This window comes from Macrobrachium rosenbergii, chromosome 14, assembly GCF_040412425.1.
Source record: "Macrobrachium rosenbergii isolate ZJJX-2024 chromosome 14, ASM4041242v1, whole genome shotgun sequence".
Taxonomy (NCBI): Eukaryota; Metazoa; Arthropoda; class Malacostraca; order Decapoda; family Palaemonidae; genus Macrobrachium; species Macrobrachium rosenbergii.
In genome coordinates this window covers 15406674-15412802 of record NC_089754.1, presented here as the reverse complement: position 1 = coordinate 15412802, position 6129 = coordinate 15406674, and positions in this window count along the sequence as shown.

The window sequence follows — 6129 nt, the reverse complement described above, 5'->3', positions numbered from 1 at the left end:
ACAATGAAAATGAGAGATTCAGTTGAAGGGAAAGAGAACTGGGCATAATTGTCACAATCCGACTTACCGCTGGGTTAAATAATGCGTCTGATCAGTTCCATTAAGATTCCTTGGTCCGTTTGGAATAACAATTTCCCTCACATGAAGGAGACAAAGGGGAAGGAACAAAGAGTGCTCAGAGAGAGACCTAAGTGAGACCGGTCGTGATCAAAGCTTGGCTGAGAGTCTGGCGATGTGGGGTTAACCTCGGTTGCTGGTCCTCACGTCCTTCCCCCAAGCCTGCATTGGGCTTGGTCATGGGTCTCGTCTGGAAAATGACAAAGGCTCACCAGTACATAAGTCAAAGAGAAGTAGGTTTTAGGAACAGCATATCTAAGGACTGGCCTAGGAAAACCTATCCCTCTTTATGACACACTTTGAGTTAAAATCCCGACCCCTCGGTCGGCTGGCTATCTAGTTGGCAAACAACATCTGCTTCCTCCCGCCTTACTCTTTCTCATGCGAGAAATCTACATTGTCTTCCTAGCTTTAATAGACATTTAATTCACTATTTTACTAAAGGTCAAAGAAGGGAGGTCGACCAGCAATATTTATAATAATATGTATTTATATATATGTGTGTGTATGTACGTAAGTATGTATGCATGTTTGCGCATATAATCATCAAATAGGAGATTGAAGGAAGAAAAGATAAAATATTAAAATAGTTGAAAAACAAGTTACGATAATATAGCGCTTTACGAAAGGATGAATTAAGGGTGTCACGGATGATTTTTGTAAAAATAAAAACCATTGGGAATGCTGAGCAAATATTTCATGGAGAGAAAAATATTTTTCAAAAGTAAGTGCAGGAAGAGGATTAGTATGCAAGTAGATTTTAGAATAAAGGATGCAAGGGTGTGGGAAGAGAATGCAAATTAGTGTTGTAGAGAGAGGGTAATTGTGCATAACAGAGGAAAAGTTGATTTGCTTATTACAGAATAATTCGAATTGATTTGTGGTAATTTTAGAAGACTGTGGACATGACTGATGAGGTTGTGAGGGAATAATAAAGAGTTTGAATGATGAAAAAGCTCTTGGAGATTATGTACTTAGTACTGGGACGTTGTGATAGCGAGGTGAAACTGTGTTCGAATTAATGGGCATGGTGTATAGGGCATATGCAGACCACGAAAAGGTTCTCAAAGAATAAATGAGGGACGTAGTTGTTCCTTTGTATAAAAATAAAAGTAATAGAAGTAATTGTAAGAATTTTATATTATAGTATTACTTCATGCACTGCTGAGAATTGTATGGTAGGATTTTGTGCAAGGTGTTTGAATGAAAGATTTTTAATGTAAGGTTGATAAATGCCAGCGTCTGGTAGAGAAAGAACATTTTATATTTCAATATGGAAATGGAGCATTGAGCGCGTGTTTCAGTCAGTTATATTATCAGATATGTGAGAGAAAAACTGCGTGCGTGATACATAGTCCCAGAAAATGTTTACGATGGAGTTGCAATGCGGAGGATTATATTATATATATGTATGTATATATATATATATATATATATATATATATATATATATATATATATATATATATATATATATATATATATATATATATATATATAAATATAAATATATATATATATATATATATATATATATATACATATATATATATATATATATATATATATACATATAAATGCATATATATATATATATATATATATATATATATATATATATATATATAATATATGGAAATGGATATAATGTGAAATGGAACTTGTTTCGCATATATATGAATTTCTAACTCACCACGGGACCGAACCCCGGTCTTTTGAGTGAGAGTCCATGGCATTAGCAGTTCGGGCACAAACGTTCCGAATTGTTAATGCCCTGGACTCTCACTCGAAAAACCAGGGTTCGGTCCCGTGCATGAGTTAGAAATTCATATATATATATATATATATATATATATATATATATATATATATATATATATATATATATATATATATATATATATATATATATATATATAACTGACGTTTACATGTTCATATTCTTCTTATAATGGAGAAGGGCAATGGGGTTGAACTTTGCTTGCTTACCCATTGGAATCTAAAATTCAGTCACGTTGTCAGTAAAGAAATAGTGTAGAAAAAGTTATTTTATTGAACACAACACCTTTCCTGTTGATTACTGGACTTATGTAGAGAGCTGTTAATAACTGCATGTCTCATTACGGTTCCCTCATTGTTATCAGAGATTTCTGACTATCGTTGGACTAGAAGCAGCTCATCTCTTCAAAGAGGACTTCTGCTTTCACAAACACGCCAGCCATCCTCATAGTTTCAGATGTATGACTCTGATGATGCAGAAAGGCCAATGAACCAGATTAAAACAAGGAAGCTGTAACATTTGTGCTTTATGAGGACTGCTTCTGGCCCCGCTGACTCCTGGGTAAGTCAAACTACCATCTTGTAAACCTCCAACTCTGTGTCCCGACTTCGTGGAGGTCGTGACCGCCAATCCCGGATTGAGTTCTCTAATAAGGGGAGAACCCATGCAGAGTACAGTGCATAAACAAGGTCACATAAGGCCTTGCAAGCCCCGAAGATGGTATGTTACAATTCAGTTATAGAACTATTCATTGGCTGTAGAAAATTCAAAATATCAGTGTGACTATATCGTCAGCTTATCATGAAGTTGAATATAGGCATAAAAACCGTTAAAGGCAGCCATTTTCTCTGTATTATTGTGAAAGCATTTTTCCAGCTGCTTCAGTATCCAGCAAGAGATCTTAGTGTTGATGCAGCCGATTATTTTGCCCATATCTCCTTGTTGAATTTTATTTCATGCCTTGTTGCAGTAAGTCCCCTTGCTTGGATTTTACTAGTGTCCACATTATGGCGATCAATAGTGGTGAAAAGTCCCATATTTATGGGATGAAATAACAATGAAGACCAAGCCTCATAGCAGCAATGTGAAGAGAGCCACCTAGCCTTGTCAAGAGGAGAAGCAGTTTCCTCATACTGGTGACATTAACTGGGGTTTTCTTTAAAGAGTGCACTTTGATATATACCAGGTGCCATGCACATGCATTACACAGGTTTCATTCGGTTTTAACTGAATTGCAAGGTTGGATTTATCCAGAAATGTAACGTGAGAGGCATCATGTTAATATGCATTAAGCCCCTGTCATACTCTGACAAATGGCACTTATCTGGGATCGGTTGGAACTGGTAGCGTCGACCTTCGGAATAGTCTCTCACTTGGTCGCTGACCTAGGAAAGCATCTCTCTCTCTCTCTCTCTCTCTCTCTCTCTCTCTCTCTCTCTCTCTCTCTAAACCCCTTAAACTGTTGTGTGAAAAGTAAACCCCTAAGTACAAGAAATAGTTTATTCTGTGAAACTAACAAACAAAAAGTTAAAAACATGGTAATTAAGAAAGGAAAATGCTAAAAACCACAAATTGAATGTAAATTTCTCCCCCAACAAAACACTTTAGTTAACTTCAAAATCATGAATGGGATTCTTCCCCACTTCATTCTTTCCCCAATAAGTCCTCAAGTATACGTTAATCCTTAAGTCTTTGTTCCTTTAAAATGACCAATTCTCACTATGGCTATATCACACGCATGTCTGTGTAGTTGCGTGTCCACTCCAATTAACCATGGTTCCATTGAAACATTCTGTCCCCCCAAAAAAGAACCATCTCTGTTAAAAATCAAAGTACACCCAGTTTATAAACACGCCAAAAACACATGAGATAAATGTTAAATAATGACTGGCAAAAGAACAATCACCTAAAACAATCAGTAATTTTCCTAAGTCTCTACTCACTCTCCAGCAAATGGGAATTCCAATTCCCAGGGTGCCCAACATGTCCTTCCAGATTGAACGTAAAGGGGTGAGCAATCTATCACGTACCTCTTTGCACTGAGTGTTTTTGTAACGTACAAACATTTTTACGTTTCTATTAACACACCCAAAAATCCGATTAGAACCAGACCAAAAAATTCCATGGAAACTTCCAGCTTTGGACACGTGTCATTGTATCTGGGCACTCTACAAGAAGATTGACAATGCTGAATTTGCACTTGAAATGCCCAGTCATGTTTGGACTGTGCTGAATCTGAAAAACATCCAAGCACCCTTGTTTGACCTCTGCACAACAGTGACATACCAATGTTTAGTAAAACATATGTACACACTAGTGTATGAGGTCATATGTGGAATTACCCATTTGTTCAGTGTATTGTAAAGTTGTTCTGTACTGAAAAGATTTCGTGCAAGTGTTTTGAGTAAATATAAAGGAAGCTGTTCAGTACCATAAGCCGGGGAGCATTTATATGTAAGATCAAATAAAGAATTACCTCATGATTCATTTCTTCTTGTAAGAAGACAGCCAGCTACATCATATATATATATATATATATATATATATATATATATATATATATATATATATATATATATATATATATATATATATATATATATATATATATATATATATATATATATATATATATATATATATATATATAAATTAGTAAGTGAACTTTTAATGGATAGTTGAAGAATGGAAGCTTTCGATTTGTATAGGTATTCAGGTGTAAAATAAAAGATGATGGATGGTAATGTATGCAGGGGCCGTTGTGCCAACTCTTAAATGGAAGTGTTTAGATTTTTAGAATGGGAAGAAATGGATGAAGAATAGTCTTTTGATAAACTTTGGACCAAAGCATTATTTTTGCGACAAGAGGTTAGAAAATATATCAAAATAATTTTTATCTTTATGAAATTGTACTTCTGGACCCTGAATGTACTTAGCGATATAGTGGTAGTGTTTATAATAAAGACAAATCGGGAGAGTAATTCAGTTTTTTCAACAACCCTGTAATCGTTGACATATTTGTTTAACTGTACAGTAGATCAAAGGTTTAATATCGTGATGAAATACTGTGTAAACAAATTCATACTGCTTAGGTTTTTATTAATGGAAATGTACTTTTTCATAATAAATGAATCGAGTTCGTAGCCGAGTTCGACGAAAGCTTAATCAGATCAGCTGGAAAGTAATTTGGTTATGAATACAAAACAGTTATTGTTGGTAACATACTCGTACATAGTCGAGAGACGAAACCTCTGAATTGTAGGAAGTATTTAAATTCTGTTTTTAATGAATTTAATGAACACAAGGAAGCAAATAAATTAACAATGAATACTTAGAAAAGGAGCGTTTCTAATTTTTTAAATCAAGGTTTTCAGTACGTTGACCTTTTCCGTGTACTTGCGAGAGAGAGAGAGAGAGAGAGAGAGAGAGAGAGAGAGAGAGAGAGAGAGAGAGACACGCACAGACTGGCACACTCCAGCTTTGCCAGACAAAATGGGGAAAGTTGGCTCGGTATCTGAGGGTTTTAATTCATTTTTGAATTTGCAAGTTCTCACAGTGATTTATGAACCTGGGGATTTATGGTGCTTGAAATTTAATTGAACATACAGAAATTTATGGATGGTTAATAAGCAGTAGGCGTCTTTTTGGAATATATTTTCCAATGCAGTTGTATGAAATATAATGATATGGAGCCACCAGCCTCTACCAGGTCTGCTGTGAATTTTAATTAAAAAATATGAATCGTTGTTAAATACCATAAAAAGGTAATTTTTATAAAGATTTCATGCGAGATATTTAATTAGGGCCTTTATAATGGTAAACAACAGGGTATTAGCCCGCTGTCAGAGATCAAGAATAAAGTAAAAGTTACTCATCCTCAACCATAAGTTTGATAAAATATCAAATCTCATTGGTCTACATAGTCATTACATAAGGAATTGGATGTAAACATTGTTAGTAAAACAAACTGACAATGCTGTTGCCTCTCTAGTTTGTTTATTATTTAAGTGTGTAATTACAACACCAACAACGTTTGTTTATTATTTAAGTGTGTAATTACAACACTAACAACGTTTGTTTATTATTTAAAGTGTGTAATTACAACACTAACAACGTACTTATTCTCGACAGATTTTCTCTTCAGTTTTCCTGAGTTCATAATAGAGGCTTTAGAAAGAAGACCCCTTGCACAGTGATTAATAGTATGACCTTTAGAGAATTGGGAGCTTTTC